At 42.1% G+C, this 27,047-nt stretch overlaps 1 protein-coding gene across 3 annotated transcripts in view; it reads left to right on the forward strand.

Annotated features, from left to right (window-relative positions):
- Positions 1 to 27,047, forward strand: part of RUNX1 (runt related transcription factor 1) — a 261,247-nt gene that overhangs the window by 128,812 nt on the left and 105,388 nt on the right. The window lies entirely within an intron of this gene.

A 27,047-nucleotide genomic window follows, 5' to 3' on the forward strand; every position in this document is an offset into this window, starting at 1 on the left:
CTGCCTCAGTCTCCCAAAGTGTTGGGATTACAAGCGTGAGCCACCACGCCCAGCCTCATGTATCTTATTTCATGTACTTTATTAAATTTATGAAAGATTTACAGTATAGCCCTCAGGATTTCAAAGCCATGATATTCCTTCTCAACAAAGAATAAAACCAAGGGCATCTATGGCAGCACAATATATAAGATAAGCAAATTTCAAAAATAAAATAATCTGTTAAACATAGATCCTTCCTTCTACATAACCCTTGCAACCGGGGATGACTGTTTCACTGGGTACCAGTGTTAATCTGGCAATGCTGATAATGATCAGCTAAATTTTTTCAACTCATGCCAGGGGACAATTGTCACGAACTATGTTGAGAAGTCTCCCCAAGAGGTTTTCAAGGTGAGGGTATTGTCATGCCACTGCATCTCTCATCTCATGAACAGCCCCAAGGGAAGAACTTGGATTATTACACAGCAATTTATCAGATCAAGTTGACCTTAACACCTTAACACAGAATCATCACTTGGGTAAAAGCCAGGGACTTTTTTTTTTTTTTGAGATGGAGTCTGTCACCCAGGCTGCAGTGCAGTGGCTCGATCTTGGCTCACTGCAACCTCCGCCTCCCAGATTCAAGCAATTATCTGCCTTAGCCTCCCGAGTAGCTGGGACTACAGGCACCCGCCACCAAGACTGGCTAATTTTTGTATTTTTACTAGAGACAGGGTTTCACCGTGTTGGCCAGGCTGGTCTTGAACTCCTGACCTCATGATCCACCTGCCTGGGCCTCCCAAAGTGCTGGGATTACAGACATGAGCCACCGCTCCTGGCCAAGCCAAGAACTTTATAACAGCCTCTCATTCTTCTGTTTATCCATCTAGGGTCCTGACAAGCCATCTTACAAATTGTTTCCAACTTCCAGTGATGATAATTGACTTGCCTTTCATACCCGCCAAGCCCCACATTCATTTCAACACTTGTATGAGGGCTCGATGTTCCAGGCTTTCTCGCTCACTTTCTCTATGTGTCTGCCCACCTTTCCATCTCTCTATCTTCTTTGAGATATTTCTGCCAAGAGTGAGAGAGATATCAAGGGATATTGTCATTTCATTAAATTTGTTACCCAGCATAAATGTCTCTGATTGATGTAGTATTAAAACTCTGGTCAGCATTTCTCTTACTGTCTAATAGCCAATCATGCGTTTAGATGTAGGATGTAGAATGCTAATGCAGAATTCCAATTCTTTTTGTTCAACTGAAAACTGCCTGTCGATTTGCAATCATCCCAGTCACCCAGGCTAAACACCTGGACATCTTCATCTGTGCCCTAGCCTGACCCCAATGTCTAGCTCCAAAGTTCTGAGTGCCCTCTTTCACCCTGTCTCCGTCTGCTTTCTGTTTCCTTGGCTTCCACGGCCCCCTCACAAAGACATGTGCCATATCTCCCAGTTGGCTGATGAGCTTCCAATCTCTACCTACTCATTGTTTTTACTGATTCCTCAGGCTCTACCTGAAGCATAGGTTTCTCTGCTGCTCAGTATCCTTCTGTGATACCCACCTGCCCATGGGAAAGAAGTCTCCAAACCTTAGCCATAGACTTAGTTATAGGACCTCTATTGTATCAGAACAGCATGGGGTCACAGCATGACCTTTGCTATTTTCAGTCCTGAATCTAGGTCCTGGCTCTGCCACTTACTGGCTGGGTGTCCTTTGGTATTACTGATCCTCCGTAAATCTGCTATTTTATGCATAAAATTAGAGCAATCATGGTGCCTTTCCCAAAAGGATATTGTGAGCATTAAGTTAGATAACACACGTAAAGACCTGGCAGCTCAGAAAACGCCGCCATGACCCAGGGCTGGCGTCCCTTCCTGGCCTTCTGTTCTGCCTGGGCCCTCTCTTCCCACGCTCATGTGTCCTGCAGCTGCATCCAACATGTGCCATTCCATGACATCCCCTGTACTTTCCCTCTTCCTTGACTTTGCTTATGTCATGTGCGCTAGCTCAAATTCCTTTCCCATTTTTGCTTGTCTAAACCCTGCACTCTTTCCAGGCTCAATCTAGTCATCGTCTCCTCCTCCGAGCCTCCCTCCTCGGCCCTTTCAGATGGAACTCATTTTTCCCCCTTCCTGTGCTCCCGTAACACTTGCCTTATACCTCTGTGATCTCATTCATTGCATTCTATCTCGAACTCTCAGTATTTGGTGATCAAACTGCCACTTCCACTAGACTGTGCATTTATTAATGGTGAGGGACCATGCCTTCATCAAATATTACCCCCGAAAATTCTCCAGGATAGGACTTTGCCCATGGGAAGGGCCCACATTGTGTTCGTTGAACATGGGGTTCATGTTTGTTGCTTTCTTACAGAACTCTTTAGAGTATATTAATGATCAGGTAACAGAAATTATCCCTTTCTCCCACCTGTGAAACACAAACTTATAGCAGCTGTAATGCAGCCCTGCATTTAACAGGAGATCGTGTGTCTGACATGCAATACCAATGAGCCACTTGAATTTCCTTTCACTTGTTGTGTCAGAAAATCAATCAGTGACTTCAGCAAAATCTTGAGGCTCTCTTCCATCGCTAGAATCACAGTGAATAATTCATGACTCTTCCCCATCTCCCCTTCCCCACACACACAAAAAACTCTTCTATTCTTAACCCAAATAACTTTCAGAATATGCATTACTGAATCTGCTTGGATCTCATTACTGTACTTTTAAAGAGTTAAGAAGACAACCTATATCTCTGGGTAAAAGCTTTTCACTTCCAAAAACGAGGAATGTGAAGAGGCTGTTGACATTCAGCAGTTCAGACCCCGGAGAATACATTTTTCATATTTGTATAATGTTAACTTTTGTTCTCTGTCTCAGCAAAATAACACTGACCTAGGAAAAATGGAATTTGCAAGCCTTAAAGTTTGAAGATAATTATAAAATGAGTCACCCAAACATTATTGATCTCTTGCACTTATTCCTCTGGTCTGACAACACCTTCCACTTTGCCAAGAAACAACAAATATGTTAAAATACACGATCAAAGTAGTCATGATTGTTAATAATATTTTACATTTGCATAGAATGCTTCCTCACATGCTTTTAAAATGCTTTTCTCCTTTGAGGCTCATAAAACAACCCTTCTCTGCAATTAAAGCAGATTCCATGAACATGAGTCTTTTTGCCCATTTGGGTTTAGGCTAGGCGAGGAAGAATGAATGGTCATGTAAACAATTACCAGAGGAATGTCAAGTATTGTCCTCAGCTCAGCAGGACCAGACCAGTGATGACCTTGACTTTGCCTGTGAAGTGCTTCCTACATGTACCTCTTCTTCCTTGTAAAGGGTACACTGCCTTGTCTCCATATAGTCATTAATTCTTCCCTTAAATTTACCTCCTGTAAGTTCTGGTCAGAACTTAAGATGTTTCCAAAATATCAAAAAATAAAATAGCACAATAGGAAAATATGTTAAGGTTTTTAAACGCTTTTTCTACATATTTCTTCTGGTACTTTGCAATAAAAAAAATAGTTCAAGTCCTATTAACTGGGCAACTGCTAGGGTAAACAGTCTACAAGCAGTCTCATTGAATATCTCATTTAGTCCTCATAACGGTGCTGTAACGGAGGAATCATTATCCTCATTCTATAATTCAGGAAACTGAGCATAAATGACCAGGCCGAGGTAAGGAACACAGCCGAGAAGCAAGGCCTCAGCTCACTGTGCATCAGGTTTAAGTGGGCTCGTACTGCCATCATCACGTGTCCCGGCTTTACGCTCAGATTGAAGGACATGCAATGAATGGCAGCCTTTTTGAGTTTCACATCGATTAGGACACAGGCAAAAAGAAGTGGGACACATGCAGATCCAAATGCCAGCTCAAGACCAAGTTGCAGAATGGGGCTGCGAAGTGCAACCACACAGGCTTCCCAACGCTGAATTCTCTCACCTGTCTCAGGCGCAGTTGAACCAGTATAAAACATGCCACATGAAGACACTAACCAGAATGTGTGCTTCCTGCAGGCACTAGCTCCAAGAGGAGGGAGGGAGGAGGGGACTGAGTTCCCTGAGCTGCCACTTCCTTCTGCCATATGCCCAACTGACCACATGAAGGGGAGAAAGACCAGAGTGATAGCTCCCAGGAGTGGGGAAGAAAAGCTGCCCTCGTGAAATGACCCTGTCAAGAGTGTCATACTGTGGGTACAGTAGGTATTGAAATATACATGGTGACTTCCTGGCAGGTACAATATCATCCTCATCACAGCATTGTCCCACAAATCCCTACAGAAGCCAAAATGTCAGGAGGTTCTTGTTCCTAATGCTCCACTAACTCAGTGCATGACCCAGGGCAAGCCACTTAACTAATCTTAGTCTTAACATCCCCATTAATAACGTCTGCGTTGTTGACGGGAATCCTCCCTGTGTATAATTCTTCCATCATGGAGCATCGATGAATGGATCTTGCAAACTCAGCTACAAACAAACTCAGCTCCTGCCACTCTCAGTACAAAGCTCGTATTTGCCTCCTTCCAAGAGTCCTGAGGCAGAAAAAGAATGGCTCCTGGTTCACACTGACTGAGAAACAATTCCCTCGGCACAGCCTGAGTGACTTTAATCCAGAGTGTTGGCCATATTGAGTAACAGTAGGTTATTTTATGCCTCCTGAATGTTCGAAGTCTGAGCAGCTACACACACTGGAACCCATATTTTACCCCATTGACAGCCTGGAAAGGACATATGGTTTAGATTTTTAGACAACACTCCATGTAAAAAGCCTTTCTTTTTATAGAGGCATATTTTTAGAGTCTCCTAAGCTAAACTCTGGGCAGAATTTAATCCATACAACCCTCAGTTCAATCAAGAGCCAAAACACGACTTTGTGTCAGTGTAATACGTTGTTAACTGATATGTCAGAAAATCAATTAATTACTTTTAAGAAGCAGTTAAAAGTAGCCCTAGGATGCTGCCATGTGAATTATTAAAGAATACAATGTAAAGGGTCCCCATGCCCACCCCAGACTGAAACCCTGTGGCACAGGGTAGTGCAAAATATGCATTCTGCCCTGAGTCTCAACTGAAATTAGCATGAGGTTGAAGGCGCAGAAAAGTAAAGAGAAGGTGGCGAGGCTTAAGCTCTGTAGTGTCCGACTGACGCAGGAGGCTGCAGATGCCACCAAGTACTGTTCCCAAAGCTGACACTCCTGGCCTGGGGTGTCCATTCTGTCTCTACACCGTCTCTGCAGGAGATCCACTCCCATCTGCACCTCTCCATGTTTTTCTGGGTGAACAGCCCCACATCAGAACCCAACAGGACTCTTCCTTTCCCGAGCCCTGTTCATCCCAGAGAAAAGTCCATGCAAAGCCACTGCTCCCTCCTTCTCCTGCCATTTCTTCTTCTTCTTTTTTTTTTTTTTTTTATTTTAATTATTTTTGAGACAGAGTATCCCTCTGTTGCCCAGGCTAAAGTGCAGTAGCGCAGTCTTGGCTCACTGCAACCTCCATCTCCCAGGTTCAAGTAATTCTTCCTGCCTCAGCCTCCCAAGTAGCTGGGATTACAGGTATCTGCCACCACCCCCAGCTAATTTTTTGTGTTTTTAATAGAGACAGGGTTTCACCATGTTGGCCAGGCTGGTTTTAAACTCTTGACCTCAAGTGATCCACCTGTCTCAGCCTCCCAAAGTGTTGGGATTACAGGTGTGAGCCAGCACACCTGGCCTTTCCTGCCATTTCTATGCCTGCTTCTAGATTAAACTAGACCAGGTGAAGGCTCCCCACCCCCACCCCAGGTGAAAGGCCAGGGGCTTCTCCCCACACCCTGGTTTGCATCGATTTGGAATGTTGAGCCCAGATCCAATCACTACTCATCTGTACATATCCTATCTGTCATCACACACGTCCTATGTATCTGGAAACAATTACATGACTGATCCAGAGTTTCAGGTATGCATCAGATGTGTGCTTTCCAAATGCCTGCATCTCAAAGACTAGGAAGGCAATGAGAACAGTCTTCTGAGGGTGTAAAAAGAGGGACCTAGGCTGGGGCAATGGGCCTGAGGGGACTATATAGATGAGTCTTCCTTGCTGTGTTTCTGTAGTTTTGACTTGGCCAGAAATGTTTTCCATCTGAATGAGAAAAACCATATATTTGCATAACCAAAACATTGGTGCAATATGTTAAGCAGAGGCCTCCTCGACCTACTGGCCAGTTGTGGTTGCCACTATGCCTGAAACTCAGAAGTGGTTGCTTAGGTTGTTGACCACACCAACCTGTGAAGCCCTCAGGGCACCCAAGAGTATTGCAAAACAGAGAGGAGGGGTGATGGAGATTTCCCAGGCTTCTAGCCTTACTGCCACCCAGTGATAGAAGAGTAAGTAGCAAAGGAAAATCTTTTTTCACCACTCAATGCCTGGCAGTCGTCATCTCCTTGCTCTGAGATCTAGGATGCCTCAGGGTACCTAGGCTGGAGGAGGCGGCAGCTACAGTTCATTGTCATCGATTGATTCATTCATTCTTAAGAAGTATCTGTTGACTGTCTACTCAGTTCCAAGCACTTTTCTTTTTTTTTTTTTTTTAATTTATTTATTATTATTATACTGTAAGTTGTAGGGTACATGTGCATAACGTGCAGGTTTGTTACATATGTATACTTGTGCCTTGTTGGTGTGCTGCACCCATCAACTCGTCATTTACATCAGGTATAACTCCCAATGCAATCCCTCCCCCCTCCCCCCTCCCCATGGTGTGTGATGTTCCCCTTCCTGAGTCCAAGTGATCTCATTGTTCAGTTCCCACCTATGAGTGAGAACATGCGGTGTTTGGTTTTGTGTTCTTGTGATAGTTTGCTAAGAATGATGGTTTCCAGCTGCATCCATGTCCCTACAAAGGACACAAACTCATCCTTTTTTATGGCTGCATAGTATTCCATGGTGTATATGTGCCACATTTTCTTAATCCAATCTGTCACTGATGGACATTTGGGTTGATTCCAAGTCTTTGCTATTGTGAATAGTGCTGCAATAAACATACGTGCCAAGCACTTTTCTTGATGCTGGACAGCATCAAGGACAAAACTTCTCCTTCACTCCATCCACTCCCTCTGTCACTTGGAGGATGAACAACAAATACATAAATACAGAAATCGAATAAGACAAATGCAATGGTGAAAAGAAACCCATGCATATGACATGATACTTGTGATGGTTCAGGGGTAGGGAGCAGGGTTACTTTACCCATTACTTTAGTAGATGACAGTTGAGCAGCCATGGGAAAAACTGGGGGAGGTCAGATAGAGGAATGTGGTCCAGGTAGAAGGAAAGCCCATGAAAAGGTCCTGAGGCAGAAAAAGCTTGGCACGTCTGTGGGACAGACAGAGGCTATGACAGAGCAAGCCGAGGAAGACAGGTGCTCCCAGGTCTAGGTGATGGGCTGGGCTGGTTTCCTCCAGGGCCTAGAATTCTGAGTACCCTGGAAAGCCGTCAAAGAGTTTGGGTGAAGGAGAGACACAATCTAATGTGTATCACTCTCTGGCTACTTTACTGGAGTAGGGCAAGGGCAGAGCTGGAAGGATGGCCAGGGGTTCACAGCAATGTGGGGAGGAGACATTAGCTGCCCAAGAGGGCTGGCTGGAAAGGCTGTCCCTCTTTTCTCCCAGCCACAAACTCCAATCCTGAGCAGACTGCAGAGGGTTCCTCTATCTGAGTATGGGTTCAAATGCAACTGTCAGGCACCTCCGTGGATCCCCCATTCCTCTGTCCTCATGTATATAAGATCTCCCTCCTAGGGTTGCTATCTATGAGATGTCAGGTAATAGACGCAGGTGGCAGCTGTTGTTAATATTACATTTATTCCTTACTTGATCCCCATAAATGTATTGTCGACATTGATTTTCATCAACCTTTATTCAGCAAATATTTGTTAAGCACCTACTCTTCTTCTCCTGGGTCCTGTGCCACCACTAGGAGCAGCTGTATGATGCAAATCAGGAAGGGACCCCTTCCCACCTAATGGTATAGCTCGGCCTGCCCCCAGTGAACTCCAAAAAAAAATGCTTTCTGTGCCTTCTTTGCAGGCCTTTTACTGAAATATTGTGTGATATTTAAATAAAACATCAGCATGAGCTAACTGGAAGGCTGAGGCGGGAGGATCACCTTGAAGCCAGGTGTTCACAGCCAGCCAGGGCAAATAAGGAGACCTCATCTCTAAAACTGTTTAAAAATTAGCGGAGCATGATGGTGTGTGCCTGTAGTCCTAGCTACTTGGGAGGCTGATGTGGGACGAGCCCTTGAACCCAGGAGTTGGAGCCTTCGGTGAGCCACTGCACTCCAGCCTGGGCAACAGAGCGAGACCTTATTTCAAAAAAAGAACAACAATAACGTAACAACCCAAAACCCAAAACACCAGCATTTGCATTCGGAGTCCTGACCGGCAGCATGTGATTGAGGAGTGAGCCCACCTTGGACATGGTCCTGGCCTGGGTGAGGACCGAGGCTGGCATCCACTCACAGGGCAGCACCTGGACCCTGTCCAGCATCTGAAGAGGGCTTCATCTGGCACAGAACAACTGCAGGGTTTTACTGGGAAAGAGTGAGGCTTCCTCTCTCACCCTCACGTCCAGGGCTGGTGACAGAGAGGACAAAGGGCAACAGACAGTGGCTTTTGCCTCTGCATTTAGCTTTCATTATACAGTTCTTGACCTCAGAAAGACAGTTCATTTGTTCTTAGTTCCCAGAAGTCAAAATGAATTCTGTACCAGAAAAAAAAAAAAAAAAAGGTTCTGAAAATTATCTTCATTACTGAGGATTCTATCAGGAAATTACCCAAAGGAGAAAAATAGGACCTGGGAGAGTCCTGAGTGCTCCAGCCAGTGGGGAGAAGGTGGAGAAAGCAAAAGAAGTGCGAGCCCTTCCCTGGCTTGCCAGAGACTGGGAGCCACATGGATGTGATTTCCCTGCAACAGAAGGCTAAGGGTGAGCTGCGAAGTCTAAGAACCCACTGGGAAGACAGCACTGAACTAGGAATATGGCGAGTGTTCCCGCTGGTTTGTAGAAGCTGACTTCAGAGCCAATTTATGCAAATCTTGATTTGTTTAAAACTACGTTCATCACTGGCTTGTTTCAGTGGCCAAGCTGGCCTGTGGAAGTTCCTCAAGCTGCAAAACACTGGGGGCGGCCCAGGCACAGCTTGGTAGGTAATAGTTGAAGAAGGAGAAGGAGGAAGAGGCGGAAGGAAGCAAGGAGGGAGGAGGAAAAGAAGAAGAAAGGAAAGAAAGAGGAACTGGAGGAGGAGGAGACAACAGAGATCATGGTGTGAGCAGAGAAAATTTGGTGAGAGGACCCAGAACCCTAAAGATTAAGTTTTAATCTTGCTAAAATGTATCAGCTTGGCTATACTTTGCAACAATGAAACAAGCTCATCTTCCATGGAGGATAGCCCGCTGGAGCCAGAGACTCAGGGGACCTGCCTAAGACAAGTCTTCCAGACTCAGCTGGACTCAGGTCACTCTGGAGAAGTGCAGGTTATCAAACAGAACACCATCTTTTTTTTTTTTTTTTTTTTTTTTTTTCTTTAAGGAACAGTGACCTGGTCTCTATAAGAAAGTGATACTCTGTGTTTGTAGCCACATGTGAGCTGCATTGAGAAACTGCCTCTGTGCCCAGAGAAGGAAGGAGTACCACCTTCTTCATCTATCCCATCCTGTATTTTCACAGTTGCAGAGTAGGGTCTGATGTGAGACATGCAAAAAATGACAAGGGAGGGACAAAGTAATAAACCTATCTGATGTGCTCCAAGTGGATTCTCTCTGTTTTCCACGTTTAAAAGATATAAGTGATATGAGCAAGCATTAATTCCTCAAGCAAGGTTTGATACTCAGTTCCATATTAAAGGCAAGCAAAGCAAGAGTCTTAGGGTCGGGTGTACTGTCAGGAGCATGGGGACTGCACATGGAACGGACCACAAAGTTGTCCTGGTGTACTGTCAGGAGCACGGGGAGCCACACGGATCAGACCCCGAAATTAGCCCTACCTGCAATGCGGCCTTTAGTACAATCCAAGACAAGTTGAACCTTAAGATTCAGGCTTAATCTGTGCAAAATTAAAAGGCATAAAATATTGGTATAGGATAATCTATTGCATTATTTTCTAAAGGTAAAGAGATTGTACATCTTACCCCTAACACACACACACACACACACACACACACACACACACACCAGCCCCAAGAAAATATATTATAGAAGAAAGGTCAATGGCTCTGTTCCTCTTTCTTTAGAATTATAAGATAAGCCTGTTACATATCCTGAATCATTCGTCCCATTCTATGTATATGCAAAAGAAGTTCAAAGGCTGACTTTGACAAAGGGTGTTTGGAGAAGGATGATAAAATGTGTCTGATAAAACAAACACAAAAGACTTTAGCAATAAAGACCTACAAATTGGGAAAGCAGGACTTGGGCAGCAGGGTGTGAAACTGTGTTATCTACAGCTTCAGCACAAAAAGATAGTGGCTTGGAGCAGAAGTCTTTATCTGGCCTTCACAAGAATGGAGATTGCACCTCCCCCGACCCCCTGTCCACAAAACCCAGGAAACACCTTGCAGAGTTGATGCAATATTTGCTATCCCAGCCCTTGGTGACAGTTAAAATAGTGTTACAACATAAAATTGAGCAACGACCTTGCTGTATCATCCAAGACTATGTTTTACACTACTTTTTTTCCCCAGGACATTTTGCACATTTTTTAGTTCTTCCCTTACTTTCAGTTCAGATCATTAATAGGAAGAAACGTTGTCTCTTCTTTCTTTCCAATACAATTTAAAAATACCTTCCTGATTGACACTTCAGGAAGATTAATAATATTTAACCTTTTGCATCTTATCGCATTATTCCTTGAGAATTTCAAAGAATTATCTGTATCTCTTCTTGAAGATGTATCATTATTCTATCCGAATGACTTTCCTTAGGGCTGGAGTTTAATTTATGTATCTGTATCTCTTCTTGAAGATGTATCATTACTCTATCCGAATGACTTTCTTAGGGCTGGAGTTTAATTTATGTGATTGCAATCAGGAAACCACTTTGAAAGGGAAGAAATCCATTTTGCTTTGCATGAGTTGTAAATTTTCTGTAAATAAAATTTCACAAGACCCTCCCTTTTTTAAAGAAGTAGCAAAACGGCTGTTGGAGGAGTGGCAGGGCATGGGGGTGGACCACTAATTCACAGGTCAGGGGGTCCCAGATCAGCCACTGTTTCGGGAGCTTAGAAAAGTCACTCACTTTTCAGAGCCTCCTTTTCCCTCTGTAAACTAAATGGATTTTACAAAATGTTTGCTAAGAATCTTTTCATCTCTAAACAAAATGACCCAGTGCTGTTTCACAGAAGGATGGCCTTCAAACCAGCTTCACTCTGTTTTATTTCATAATAATCCTTCACCTTTGATGACTGTGTTTAGCTTGACAAGACACTTCAGCAGTTATGATTTAATTTGGTTCTCTTGATAACTTTTAAATGGCATGATTTTAGACTTGGCAAAGGAGGAAGCAGAGGCACAGAAAGGTCAGGAGAACTTCAGAGAGTCACAGGGAGCCAAACACCAAGTCAAGTAACAAATTGAGTACTAAGAAAATAAGACATTTTAGGCTAGAGGCTTGCAAACTTTTTGAATAGCAAGAAACAGTAAGAAGTAAATTGTATGCCAGGGCTCGGGGGAGATACGTCAATCAAAAAGAGAGCTTCAGGAAGCAGTATTCACTCTTACTACGGATGAAGCACTCTATTTTCCAGTTATTCTGTTCTATTTCTTCTTCTTGTCTTTATTTTGTTATTATTATTATTAACGACCAATCTATGGGTCACAACCTATGGTTTAGAAGTCACCGTTTAGAAACTTTTCACATGGCAGCACACTTCTTTTTGCTAAATTCGAAGTCTGGGTCTACTTCTCTGTGCTCCTTACCTGTGGGCAAATGCTAAGTGGGATTCTCCTGTTTAGGTTTTCTTGCTGTCAAGAGCTCCTAAAGGCTGTAGACCAGGAAAGTGCTGTCCTTAGGGTCAAGGTTTTCACTGAAGGGGGCACATGACGCTCCTGGCTGGCTTTGAATACGCGATCAAGTCCTCATAAATAATGAACGCTAATGACAATATCAAAACACCTATTTGCATTGTACATTCACTAAAGTCAGAGGGAGAATCAGGGCTGCTCCCACAAGAGGGCATGTGACTCTCTAAATAAAGAGCTTTAATGCATTTTATATTTAAACCATAAGGCCATGGGCTCAAACCCAAACTGAGATGGGCTCTGCTCCTTAAGTACTATTCTGGAAAGGCATTGAGATATTTATCCATCTATCTGGGTTCAGTGTTTCTAAAGCAGTTCCTTTCCTTGTACTACACTCCCGAGTGGGTCTGTTTGCAAATCCCCTTTAACTGGAGAGTGGCTGCCCTTCAGAAGCAAAAGGAGTCCTTTAGGAAAGTCATTGTCTATGAAACTTATTCAGTGAGAACTATGAAGAACAGCCTTTTTTTAATTTAAATGCATGTAATTCAAAGATTGTCTACTCTGTGCACTGACTGGGTCAAATTCTCACTTTCACGGCTCCATCTCTATGTGGCCTTGGGCAAGTTGTCTAACCTCTTTAAGCCTTCGGGGATAATGGTTCCTCACTTAATAGTATTAGCAAAAGGATTAAATGAGATAATGCACGAAAAGCCCTTGCCACAATGTCTGAAGCTCAGAATAGCTCAGTAAACGTTAAGGACCTCTACTATTTGTCCACTAAAATTTGCTCAGTTGTTATAGCCCTATCAGCATAAATAAGGCTTTTGATTTTGAGGAATCAATTCCACAGCTTTCTCTGTCCTCATGGGCTAGCAACACTTCATGGATGTCTAGTGACAAACCAACCCAGTTTCATGTTTTCTTAAACCCCCAAACAGGCTGGGAGCGGTGGCTCATGCCTGTAATCCCAGCACTTTGGGAGGCCGAGGTGGGCGGATCACGAGGTCAGGAGATCGAGACCATCCTGGCTAACACGGTGAAACCCCGTCTCTACTGAAAATACAAAAAATTAGCTGGGCGTGGTGGCGGGTGCCTGTAGTCCCAGCTACTCGGGAGGCTGAGGCAGGAGAATGGCGTGAACCCAGGAGGCGGAGCTTTCTGGAAAGGCATTGAGATATTTATCCATCTATCTGGGTTCAGTGTTTCTAAAGCAATTCCTTTCCTTGAAAAAAAAAAAAAAAAACAAAAAAAACAAAAAAAAAAAACCTAAACCTGTCAAAACCAAGCATAACCAAAATCTAAAGCATTCATAGGCTGCTGTTCTGCTATCCAGTCTCTTCCTTATATAAACTATTTTCTTGACCAACAAAGCCAATAGTATATACACTTACATATTAGTTTAAAAAATAGAAAATACCATATTTACTTTAGAAAATCCAAAACTTTGTCTCAAAGGGGAATTCAGGTTATTTTCAGAAATACCGAATCTCCTTCTCTTTTGTTCACAGCAAAATAAACAGCCCGCCAGGAGACAGGATTCTTGTTTTATAGGTTGCTACAGAGGAGTTATGTGAGGTATACAACTCAGGGCTTCAACATTTAAACATTTTAAAGATCAGTAAAGAGAGGATGCTTTTTTCTAGAGAAGTTTTTATTTTTAGGTTCTGTAGGGGGAAAAGCTGCTTCATAAGTTTCAGATGATCCAGCATTTTCTAGATATTTATTCACACTTAAATTTTTTAGAAACAAATATTTCAAGTTTAGTAAAAGCCAAGGAAGTATTAACTTTTGTTGTATCCATTCTCTGTAATTGAAGAACCAATGTGCTTTTATGCTTCTGTTTAACTTACTATTTTTTATCCAAATTTCCTAATTTGATGCATAAGAATTCTAGAACACTTTAAAGATGACAAGTTAACAGAATGACATACTGGCTAAAGAAGTTTTTCTCTTGCTGCTTTACCTTAATGCAGTATCATGTCTTCACTAAAGGAATGTCTTTTGGGGAGAGTGTGATTAATTAAATCTATGTTTACCATGATCAGAAAACAATATCATACACAACGGTGAAAATAAAACTTACATATAACTTTATTTCCTTCTCATTCCCAGTAACAGAGGGGTTAACCTGAAGTCTTAATCCATTTCCACTCTAATTGGGAAAGGTGGGGAGTGGGGAAATCATTTCGGTAGCAAAATGAAAATTGCTAGCCTAGATATGCCTGAGGCAAAAAGAAAAGAAATGAATTCTCTTGTGAGCGTGATTAGTGAGGGGGAAGAAATATCAGCATCTTGCACTTCATTTCATGTCATCGTTCAATTTGCCGGTGTTAAATAATGACCTCCAGAGCAGTGGGTGAATCGGGAGAAGGGGGCATGCAGGTCTCCTAGAGTGAGTTCACTGTGCACCGTGTCTGGGCACTGTGTGTCCATCATTCAGCTCAATCAGGACCCGACTCCATTTGACAGCTTAGCTCCCGGGTGTAGAGGTTTGCAGACTAAAAGTGGAGCCCCCACTGGCATATTTGGTAAACTTTTCTTCTTTCCTCCTCCGAAGTCCACTTCATTATTTGGTGTCTTTGGTTAAAGAGAAGGCTAAACAAAATGATTTCTATTTTAGAAACTTTACTGCTTCTGCATTAAGGAAAAAGACTTCATCTAGAATATTTTTCTCTAAAACCTGAGATGCTTCCTAAATCGAGAAGCTGTCAATTACAGAACTTCCTAAAACAGAATACTTTTGAAAAAATCTTAAAGCCCACATTTATATAAATATTTGCTGCAGGCCCCCCTTACCTAAAAGTGCTGTATCGACCAATAATACATTTTAAATTCTCCTCAAAATGGGTATCTTCACATGCATTTGAATCTTTTTGTTGTTGTTGTTGTTGTTGTTGTTGTTGTTTTGAGATGGAGTCTCGCTCTGTTGCCCAGGCTGGAGTGCAGTGGGGCATCTCGGCTCACCGCAACCTCCGCCTCCCGGGTTTACGCCATTCTCCCACCTCAGCCTCCCCAGTAGCTGGGGCTACAGGCTCCCGCCACCACGCCCAGCTAATTTTTTGTATTTTTAGTAGAGACGGGGTTTCACCATTCACAGGATGGTCTCGATCTCCTCACCCCGTGATCTGCCCTCCTTGGCCTCCCAGAGTGCTGGGATTACAGGCTTGAGCCACCGCGCCCGGCACATTTGAATTGTTAAGATAACTAGAAAAGAAAAACATGGGAGTGTGCTATATAGTCACTTAAGATTAGTGCACTAATTTGTCAGTGGTCAACTAGAAATGACCTATAATTTATTTCTTGGCTCATTTGTGATAATATTTTGGTGATCATCTGTTTCTTTGCTGTTTTCAAAACAACCTACTCTGTAAAAATATGTGATAACATTTTTCAGTGTTGTTTGTATGTTTCTAAAAATTTTTGGGTGATCTCTGAATATAGCTTTCATTGCACATATAAATATAAATTAAAAATTAGCTATCAAGTCATATCTATTTTCAGATGTTTTAGTTTAATTTTATTAAAAAATCTTTCCACTCTTTCTCTATACCTTTCAAAAAGAGAACTCCACAGAAATAGCACCATTTTTTAATTCAAAAATTCTAGCAAAATTTGCCTTACATTTTAGAAAATAGATTTAAATGGTAGTATTTTTCTAAGCAAGTCCAAAACAATCATATAAAAATAGTTTAAATCTCACTTAACTATTGTTTGAGGTAAGTGATGTTTTATGAGAAGTCTCCACAAAAATGTTTACTATTCCATTTCAGTGTATTATCCATAAAAATGGTATCATTTATTGAATATCAGTTGTATAATATTAATAATGTAACCTGAAAATATGTAACCATTACAATACAGATCTTAGCAATTTCATGAAAGTTAGAAAATGTAATTATGTAATTAGAGAATAGGATTATTACTTCTATTGTTGCTTTTTCCAGCTATTTTATATTTCAGACTACATGAAATTTTAAAGTTTTTGTAGACTATGGCAATTTCATGACCCCACAAGAAAGCAGGATAGTGATAGTCGTAGCCAACTATTTCATGTAAAAGTCTGTTTTCCAAATTCGAAGATAGCAGGATTAATATGAAAGTATTTGCCATCTTATCCGAGTCCTATAGAATACTCTAAGGCTGATATTTGGCAATTTATTATTTAATTGACAAATGTAGATATCTCAGCAATTCCTTCACAGATCAAGACCTTGTAAGTAGACTAAGATCAAGAGGAAGACCAAGGTCTTACTCTGGATTCTTCAGTAGACTTTCTATGTCCCAAAACAAATGGGTGATTCGGCATCCAAAATTTAGCTAAAGCTTCTATATTCCCTAAGGAATTCTGCTATGTTTATGGGAAATTTCTCTATAGTCTATATAGGATCATAAATAGGAAAATTTTTATTTTAGTGAAAAAGTCACAAACTTGAGATAGTAACAGTTGTAATAATAATAATAATAATGAACCTTATCTGTTTATTGCATGGGAATTCAACTATGTTGTACATCCATATTATTTTTAAACTATTATTTTGTAGTATCATACATAGTGAAATTCACTAATTTGGTGGGGATGGAGTAGACGGAATTAATGAAAGAGCTGAATTTTAATATTTTTAATGATTGTAATAATAAATTATTTTGGATAACACTAAGTAACTGTGTCTATTCTCAATCACCATGTAAATTATAGAATACGATAGCGATGTGTCTCTGTGATTTTCTAGAAGATGCAGAATCTCAAGAGTTATTTTTATGTGTATACTTGTTTTAAATCATATCTCCTTGAATCTGCTTTTTAAAATAGGCAATACTTCCCTGAAATTAGAGAAACCCTATGTGAAATGGGAAAGTCCTTAAAATGTCCTATCTCTAGTTGATTCTGGGTCCTCTTTTTCCTTTCTGGCCCCTTCCCACTTGAAACCCAAGTTCACTCTAGCCATATGCTGACGTGGGTAAGCACCAGACCCAGGCCGATTTCCCACAATTCCAACTGGCATTTGCATAAATGTTCCTGGAGCTGGGAAGCCCACCTTGTCCAAGCCTCTTGTTTTGTGGATGAGGAGGCTGAGGCTGGGACAAGGTAAGTAACTAACTTGCTCGCATGGCTAGTGACAAACTTCCTACAGGTTCCTCTACCTTATGAGATAGTGAGTACTCCTGCACTCAAATATATTGGGGTTCCTGTTAATTGCATGAACTGAATCCAATCATCAATAACTCTAAAACTTAACTTTGGAATTTGGAATCTGAGTGAATGATTACCTACCTATAATTTGAAGATAATGTGTGTGTGTGTGTGTGTGTGTGTGTGTGTAAAAAAGTCACTCATATAATATCTTCATGTAGAATATATATGTATTTATGTCTTTATAATAATATATGTTAATGTCTTTACTCCAAGTATCCAAGAATTAGTTGTCCATGTAGAAATTTGCTGTTTCAGCCAGCTTTGGGGAATTTCCTTTGCCTGTCCTGTACCCACCATTGTCCACATTTAAGTTCTAACATAGACCTACCTGCTCCTCTACCAGCTCACTAAGGGTTGTCTTATCAAGCTGGTCTGCAGTTAATCCCCTACCTCCTCCCTTCAAGAACCAATTAAAATGACTCAGTTATTTTTGAAGACAAAAGTTGCATAAGGAAAAAATACTTTCCTATTTCATAATTCTTCTAGTGAAAGAGTAAATTATAAACACAAGGAATCCAAATAAACGATTCCGTTTGGGAAGGAGCATTTGCTGTGGGATGGCATGTGGGACATGAGGAACAGGACCCCTGCCTTTAATTCATACATTCATTCATTTCTTTTTTACTCAACTTAGAAAAATCATGTCATGTTTCTAATTCATTGTGGTGGAAATAGCTTTAAATATATTAACTAACTAAAATGCCTCAAATAAAGCAGATTACGAAAGAAAGCAGACTCTAGAAGTATTAGCAACTTTATAGACTCTGCATCTATCATCCACCAGAAAATCTTATTGGTGTGACATTCACCAATTAGGAAACTGAAGGCTGTGGACAAGTCCCTAAACTCCCCCCCTCTGAAGCACAATTTTCCCACAATGCTTGGATATTTTCCCACAATGCTTAGCTGAAGGATATCACTCAAAGAGAAGACTGGTTTCATGTGGAGAATGACTTCTCAGTGTATCTCTTAAAACATACCTCTGTCTGTAGCTGATGGAACCAAAGAGAATGTGGAGAAGGGCCCACACCCTTTCCAGGGTTCACACATCGGCCCCTTAACCTGTGTATTCAACCCATAGGACTAACAGATAGAAACTGGTAAATTTTGTTTATTTTTTTATTATTTATTTATTTATTTTTGAGATGGGTCTGGCTCTGTCCCCCAGGTTGGAGTGCAGTGGCACCATCTCAGTTCACTGCAACCTCCGCCTTCCGAGTTCAAACGATTCTCCTGCCTTAGCCTTCTGAGTAGCTAGGACTACAGGCACGTGCCACCACACCCAGCTACTTTTTGTATTTTCAGTAGAGATGGGGTTTCACCATGTTGGCCAGGCTGGTCTCAAACTCCTGACCTCATGATCCGCCCACCTCTGCCTCCCAAAGTGCTGGGATTACAGGCGTGAGCCACCGTGCCCAGCCAGAAACTGGTATCTTTGCCCAAAAGAGATACTTGGACCTTCGAGGGTTCCCAGCAGCTCTTGAGAACCAACGCAGGAAAGTAGGGGCAGTGGTTTCTGTTATGAACCTCTCCCACATTCCCACTCCTTGGTTACTTCTTCTGATGAGGATGGATTCCATAGCTTAGACCAGTAGCTGCCTCACTGAAGTGATCTATTACTGTATGTTAACTGGTAGATTGCTAGCAAACTGAAACACTGAGTGGTTTTTTGAAAAATTTATATGCCATATTTCAAAATAAACCTGTTTATAGGAATTCCTATTTGAGAGTGAGTATCGTTTAAAAAAGAAAAATGTAAAATCATGGCCTGTTAAAAATAGAACCTCCAATTTCTGATCCATAATGCTTATATTTAAAAATACATCAGGTGTGTTTCATGGGGAACTAGTTTTGCTGGAAAAGAAAGGGACAGGAGATGCTTTTGTAATATTGTTTTAGAGCTCAAGGAAACCAAAGCACTGTTTTATAGGCTGAGGCATGCATGGCTGGTGAATGTTAAGAGGAAATGAACAATGTATGAGATTAACTTGTGGCTATCCATGGCTGTAAAAATGCATTAGTGGTGTTGACAGTGGTTAGTAGGCCTTTGTAACTCAGTTATTGCTGCTGTGTATGTGTGTTCTTCCACCTTTGAGTCAATCAAGTGATGCTGTAATAAAAATTCTGAACTTCGCTTCAGGACAGCTCAGAGGGAAAACATGAGTCAAGAAAGATGCACTATTTAATGGTCCTCACTAACAGCAGTTTAAAAACAGGGCTCACTCAAGCACTAGCAGACTAGTAGCAAAATTGCTATCCAGGGTTAATTGCATTTTGAGTGGTTCCGGTAGAACTGTACTGTCCCGTATGGTAGCCACTAGCCCCATGTGAGTATTGACCACTTGCAATGTGGCTAAACCAAATTGAGATGCGCTATAAATGTAAAATACACACAGACTTTTGAAGACATAGTACAGAAAAAAAAAGAAAAATGTAAAATAGCTCATTAATAATTTTCATATTGATTACGTGTTCAAATAACAATTTTTCAATAGATTGGGTTAAATAAAACATATTACAATTTATTTTGCCCATTTCTTTACTTTTTAAATGTGGCTACTAGAAAATCTTAAATTATGTATATGACTCTCATTATATTTCTTCTTTTTTCTTTTTTTTTGAGACCGAGTCTCGCTGTGTCACCCAGGCTGGAGTGCAGTAGCGCGGTCTCAGCTCACTGCAACCTCCGCCTCCCGGGTTCACACCATTCTCCTGCCTCAGCATCCCGAGAGGCTGGGATTACAGGCGCCCGCCACCACGCCCAGCTAATTTTTTTGTATTTTTAGTAGAGACAGGGTTACATCGTGTTAGCTGGATGGTCTTGATCTCCTGACCTCGTGATCTGCCCGCCTCAGCCTCCCAAAGTGCTGGGATTATAGGCATGAGCCACCTCGCCCGGCTGACTCTCATTGGATGTGCTGCTCTAGAATAAGAAAGAATGTCCGCATAGTTTTTGTTTTTTGTAGAGATGGGGCCTTGCTGTGTTGCCCAGGCTGGTCTCACACTCCTGCGCTCAAGCAATCATCCAGCCTTGGCCTTCCAAAGCACTGGAGTCAGAAGCTTGAGCCTCTGAACTCAGCCTGTCCTCATGGTTTAAAGGCAACTTGTCAGGATCTAATAAGGAAATCTGACTGGTAATATGTTTTGACCATCTTGCAAGCTGCTGGCTACAACTGGGCACTCTGCAGGCAAACTGCATGAGCTTAGAATGGGCCGATTACTAAATCTTAAGTGTCCTCATTTGTAAAGTGAAGGGAGTAATGATGGACCACTCACTGCTCGATAATTAAATGGGATAATTAATGTATATAAAGCGGCTCCTTGTGAGGCCTGATAGAAGATGTACTGGTGACTTCTATTACCATACTTGTCTTGGTCATCTCAGGCTGCTATAACAAAATACCACAGACTGGGTGGCTTAAACAGCAGGCATTTATTGCCTCATAGCTCTGGAGGTTGGGAAGTCTGAGATCAGAGTGCCAGCATGATTGAGTTCAGTGGAGGTAGGGAGAGAGAGAGAGAGAGAGAGAGAGAGATCAATCTGGTCTTTTCTTATAAGGGCATTAATCCCATCATGAGGACCCCAGCCTTACAACCTCATCTTAATCTAATCACCTCCCACAGACCCTACTCATAGCAGCATATAGAGGATTAGGGCTTCAACGTGAATTTTGGAGGGATACAAACATTCAGGCCATAACAACAACTTAAAAAGTCCAATCTCCACTGGGCATGGTGGCTTACACCTGTAATCTCAACACTTTATGAGGCCGAGGTGTGCAGATCACTTCAGGTCAGGAGTTTGAGACCAGCTTGGACAACATGGTGAAATCCCATCTTTACAAAAAATACAAAAATTACCTGGGCATGGTGGCGCGTGCCAGTAGTTCCAGCTACTCAGGAGGCTGAGGCAGGAGAATCACTTGAACCCAGGAGGTGGAGGTTGCAGTGAGCGGAGATCACGCCACTGCACTCTAGCCTGGGTGACAGCAAGACTGTGTCTCAAAAAAAAAAAAACAAACAAAACAAACAAAAAAAATGTTCTATCTGAGATACTGAATCCTCCAACTCTGAGTGCAAACCTTGAACCAGCGGCAGTGGCATCACTGGGAGCTTATGGGAAAACGAGAATCTCAGGCTTCTTCCCAGACCTGCTGAGGCAGAATCTGTTAACCAGACTCGCAGCGGCTCAGGTACACATTCACTTTCTGCAGTACTGCCTAGGGAATTTAAAGGTGGGTAAAACACAGCCTCGCTGGCAAGGTATTCACAATCCACTGGTGCATTTGTGTGGGAATGAGAGTGAATCTAGAGAGACTAAGGCAATTATCTAGTGGGCTGTTAGGAGGCTCCATAAAAAACACCCCTGCTCTCCAGTGATCCACAATCAACAGTGAGATGACAAAGGAGTCAAGCAGATGGAGATAAAAAATACCAGCTTTGTCACTGATAGAACTTTTGGAGAGCATGGCTTAGGTATGTGACTTCCTGCCACTGAGTTCCAGAAGTAGGGAGACTCACTCACCAATACCTAAGCAGTGTCTCCCCAAAAGAATAAGGAAAGGGAAAGAGCATACCCAGGGTACTTGTTTTTTTTTATTGCTATCAAACGAGCAAATTGCCAAGCTTAGCAGTTTAAACAAATTTAGCCCACAGTTCTGCAGGTCAGAAATCTGGTGGTGCTGTACTAGATTCTCTGCTCAGAGCTTCACAAGGCCAAAACTCCAGAGGTTGGCTAACCTGAGGCCTTACTTGAAGGCTTTAGGGAGAAATTCACCTCTAAACTCATGCAGGTGGCTGGCAGAATGCAATTCCATGGGGCTGTAGCATGGTGGCCCTCATTTCTTTGCTGGCTGTCAACCAGGGGTCACCCTCAGCATCTAGAGACTGCTCTCTAGTTCTTGCAAGTGCCTGCTCTGTCTTCCAGCTACAACGCTGACTTCACTTCTGTCCCAGCCTGAGAAAACACTGTGTTTGTAATGGTCTCCTGTGATTAGATTAGGGCTACCAGGAAAATCTCTCTGTTGTGTGATTCAAAGCCAACTGATTAGTAACCTTAATTACATATACAAAAAAAATCTCTTTTTTTTCCATGTAACATAACCAGAGCATGATCCCTCATCATATTCCCAGTCCCAGGGATTAGGGTGGAAAGTTTGAGGGGTTCATTTTATGCTTCTGCCTTCTACAACTGGTTTCTGCTTCCAACGCTACTAACCAGATAATTCAATCTTTTATGGTGGAGGAGGAATGAGGGTGTAAAAAGAGGTCAAGAGTTTTACACTAAGGAATGTTGTTCCACATAGAAACCGGAAGCCAGGGAAGGGGTGGTTCCACTACCTCCTCTCACCCGCCCCACCCCCCCAATATATTTAAATAGCTATAACCCAAAACACATTATAATTCAAGTCACACAGGAGATGTGGAGGTGATGATGAAGCATGTGATTGGTCTTTGAGAGGCAATTTCACCTGAGGCAGAAGAATCTGCCCCCCTTCAAGATGAGGACAGGAAGGGTGGCTCTTAATCCTGCAGGACTGTGCTAAAGACCTTGCATTGAATTCCAGATGCCCAGGAGAACATGGTTGGCAGAACTATGGTGTGGGAGACTAATCTGGAAGTACTGTGTACAATTAGCAGGAACCCCCTTTCTCGGAGATCTTTGTAAGAAATCAGCAGAGAGGTAATGAGAACTTGAACCAGAATGATGTCAATAGGAATTGAAAGGTGGGGGCTGAATTGTTATCAACCAAAGAAACAAAAAAGAGCCCTTGGCAACAGACTGAATGAGGGCAAAGATCAATTCATGGATCCAAGTCTGGAACTGGGAGAATGATGGTGCAGTGGGGAAAACAAGAGGAAGACCTGGGTTGAAGTGGAAGCTGATGAATTTTATCTTCAGTAAAATACACATGACAAACACTAATTTTCTCAGTTTGCTTCCATCTTACACGCATGCACACATACACATACACCTCTCAACACTGGTCTTTCCCTCCTCCTGCTACCCCACCAGTTTCCCTCCCTCCTCCAACATGTTTCATTCTCTCCTTCCCTACATCCCATTTGCTTTCTACTCTCTGCTCCATTTCTGCTGCTGCCACTCAACTGAATCTCTTCTGGCAAATGTTACATGGCACTCTCTGTAGACAAATCCAGTGGAATATTTTCAGTCCTTGTTTTCATGGCCCCTTTGCGGGCTTTGGGACATGGCTTTCCTCCAAACCTAGCATTTTCCTTTATTCTTTTCTTACTTTTCTTTTTTTTTTTCTTAATTTTTAAAATTTATTTATTTATTTATTTATTTATTTATTTATTTATTATTTAGAGACGGAGTCTCACCCTGTCTCCTAGGCTGGAGTGCAACGGTGCAATCTTGGCTCACCGCAACCTCCACCTCCTGGGTTCTAGTGATTCTCCAGCCTCAGCCTCTCGAATAGTTGGGATTACAGGTGTCCACCACCATGTCTGGCTAATTTTTGTATTTTTAGTAGAGATGGGGTTTCACCATGTTGGTGAGGCTGGTCTCGAACTCCTGACCTTAGGTGATCCACTCGCCTTGGCCTCCCAAAGTGCTGGGATTACAGGCATGAGCCACTGCGCCCAGCTGCATTTTCCTTTATTCTTATTCCTTATTCTCTCCTCTTTCTTTTCCTAGCTCCATCTCCTTGATTGCTCCCTCTTCTGCTCACCCCTGGAATGTTGATAATCCCAGAACCTGTGAATGGTCTCTTCTCACTGGAAACAGCCTCTGAAACTATCATAGATAGTTTGACTGTACCATAGATACAATCTGAAACTACTATAGATATTCTGAGGATGTTCAGCTCCTTATTTCTAATTGAAACCTCTCCCCAGAATTTCTGTTTTCCCCACCAGCACCTCCTATTCTGTTCTGGGCATCCAAAACTCAGAGAGACATCACGATGTCTCTCTCCAAACCCACTGTTTCTGATCTTCTCTACTGCTATTAATGGACAGATGTTGGGGAGACTCCTCCCCTACCCTCACCTCAACCCCCTCTTTCATCTCCATTGCTTCTACCTTAATCCAGATCCTCATGACCCCTTGTCTGACAACTGCAGTAGCTCCCCACTCCTCATCTCTACCCCCTCCAACTCACCGAGCTGTTGTTGACAGACTTATTTTTCTAAAATACATATTAATGTTGTTATTTCCCAGTTTGGCTTTGATAGATCAATTTCCCTCATGTTGAAGTTCACATTTCCTCAGGTTGCATGTGCTTCCAATGACCTATCTATGTCCATGTATTTGTGAACTGCCACGCTCCCTCCCCACCGCACCAACCTGGTCTCAAACCTATGCCCAACCACACTGGAACTGACACGCTGATGTGTTTCATAAACTCACGCCCTTGCTCATGATGCTTATTCAGCCCAGAGCACCATCTCCCCACCCCACCGTCACCTCCCTAAACCCCTCCTGTAGCTCTTTGAACCACCTACAAATCTACCCAACCTCCAAAAGTCAAGTCCAAAATCACCTCTGCTAGGAAGGAAGCCTTTCCTGAGCCCACCAGGGGCTGCTGGCCCCTCTTCCTCTTACATTCCCTCCCACCAGTTCCTGGGACCCTGGACATGTGTCCACCAGCAGCCATGACACTTCTTTTCTCTCATCTGTTTGGCCTTTGTCACCAGTGAGCCTAGCACCTTGCCTGAGACAGAGGTAGCATTCGAGGAATGCTGAAGGCAAGTGAATCAAATACCTCGTATCTAGAAAAGTCCTAAAGATGCCCTTTTGAACTAATGGAGGTGGGGAAAGACTAAAACACCATTTTATATTATCATCAATGTAAAAGCTTCTCAGCCAAGTGGACCTTGGCTTTCTCCTCAAACTCTGTGGATGACAGAAATGACTTTAAAATCTGACTCCTAAAGATAGGAGGTTTGCATGGTGAAGAATTTCCAAGATACTTTCTGATCCAGACCCTGAGACAGCAGAGGATAAAAGTGAAAGATGAGATCAGAGTTAATTTTTTAGAACTCTACCAAGGATACCCACAAAAATAAATACTCATGATCAAAAAGGAACATAGTTTACTATGCATGTGGTCCTATATGTAGATATGAGTGTGTGTGTGTGTGTGTGTGTGTGTGTGTGTGTGTGTGTGTGTGTGTAGGTCAAGAGTAATGTGAATTTGGGCAAGCTCCCTGAACTCTCCAAGGGTGAGGCTTCTTATCTGTAAAATGGGGATAGCAATGATGTTCTTGCAAGGATTAAATCAGGCAAAGTATATAAAAGCACTTCACCCATTGCCTGGCATATAATTACACTCAATAGGGGACGTAGGGAAGAGAGAAAGAGAGAGAGCACGCGAGCAAGCACGCTGGAGGATGAGCTACCAGATTCATTGTTCGCTGTCATAAACACACACAACCTTTCCTCTCTTGGAGTTTGGGTTCTGGCATCTTTAACAGCTTCATGGGTAAATCACTTCAAACCTCCACAGGTGCTACTTCACCTGGGCAGCAGTTTCTCACCCCCCCCCCCAATCCCTTCCCCCTCCCCAGTTTAACCACATTTGCTGTGTTCTCAAGGCTGCTGATACACAACAAAGTTTTTAAGAGTTACCATAGTTTTCACAATCCCCTCATTTTTGCCCTTGTTTTTGGGTTTAAAAAATCCTGGCTTTTTCCTCAGAATTGCTGAATTATTAGGTGTGTAGATGAACTTGTGTTTTCTTGCTCTCCTACTCCAGTTTCTTAGACTCAGACACGGAAAAGCTTCTCTGGGTCTCAAGAGAGAATTTCCAGGGTGGCGTGGTTCCGCTGGGTGTGCTGTCTGGTCAGTCTTACCGTTGTGGATTCCACACCCCCACCCCACTGCCCCCAACACCTATTAAAACTGAGCTGACATAACTTCAGGATACATTTGCTATTTCTTACCTTATTCACAATCCGTGCAAATGATTATTTCTCTGCCTCGCTCTTTAAAAACAAAAGTCTTCATGGAGTCATTTTATCTACTTGTAAACCACAATCTCGGTTTTTTTTTTTTTTTTTTGGATGCTCCTTCGAGACTATACATATTTAATTCCTTTCATATTTCATCATAGACCAGTCCTTCAGAACCTCTTATTTTAGTTGTTCCTTTAACTTTGGCAAAAATATAAGACCAAAGAAGCTGCAAATCTTGTTTTCCTACCTATTTAAACAGCATCTAGAAATCTGAAGAAATTCTCTCCTTTCTTATTTTAAAAGTTAAAAAAAAAACACACAGACACACACAGCATACTAAATATTGTGGCATGGAGTTGAAAGCTTTAGGTCTGCAGCATTTGAAATGCTCAAATCCTGTCTTGGAAGAACAGTATTTCCTCTTCGTGACTCAGTGCTGTTACCAATACACAAGGCTGATAGAGTAATTTCAGATTCACAACATTATATGTAGATATTCAAAAGAAGGAAAAAGAGCTTCATGTGACTTAGCTTAATGGGTTTCCCTATAGTTGTAAATGTATAAAGTAATCCATATTTGGGAATTATCATATAACAATTATTTCTAATATTAATTGATATAATCTATTAGAACTTGTGAGAGGTTTTGATGTAAATAATTTGCCTGCCTAGCAGAGAGAAGGAGAGTAAGCAAGGGAAAATGTTTCTAAAATGTCCTATCATTGGAAGTAAATGATCATAAATGTTTTTGCATTAAGTTAGGGTTTGGTTTTAATTTTACCTTGAATTCTAATGTTCCTATACCTTCCAAATATATTTTAAATCTTCATTAAACAAATCACATTTTATTCACACACAGAGCTTAAAAGAGGTGATTCTACAACAGATATTCAGTATTAGCTAGCGAAGGAGAACATTGGTTGAAGGTACCTAAAACCACGTGCATAAGGAACA

Source organism: Theropithecus gelada, chromosome 3 (assembly GCF_003255815.1).
Source record: "Theropithecus gelada isolate Dixy chromosome 3, Tgel_1.0, whole genome shotgun sequence".
NCBI lineage: Eukaryota > Metazoa > Chordata > Mammalia > Primates > Cercopithecidae > Theropithecus > Theropithecus gelada.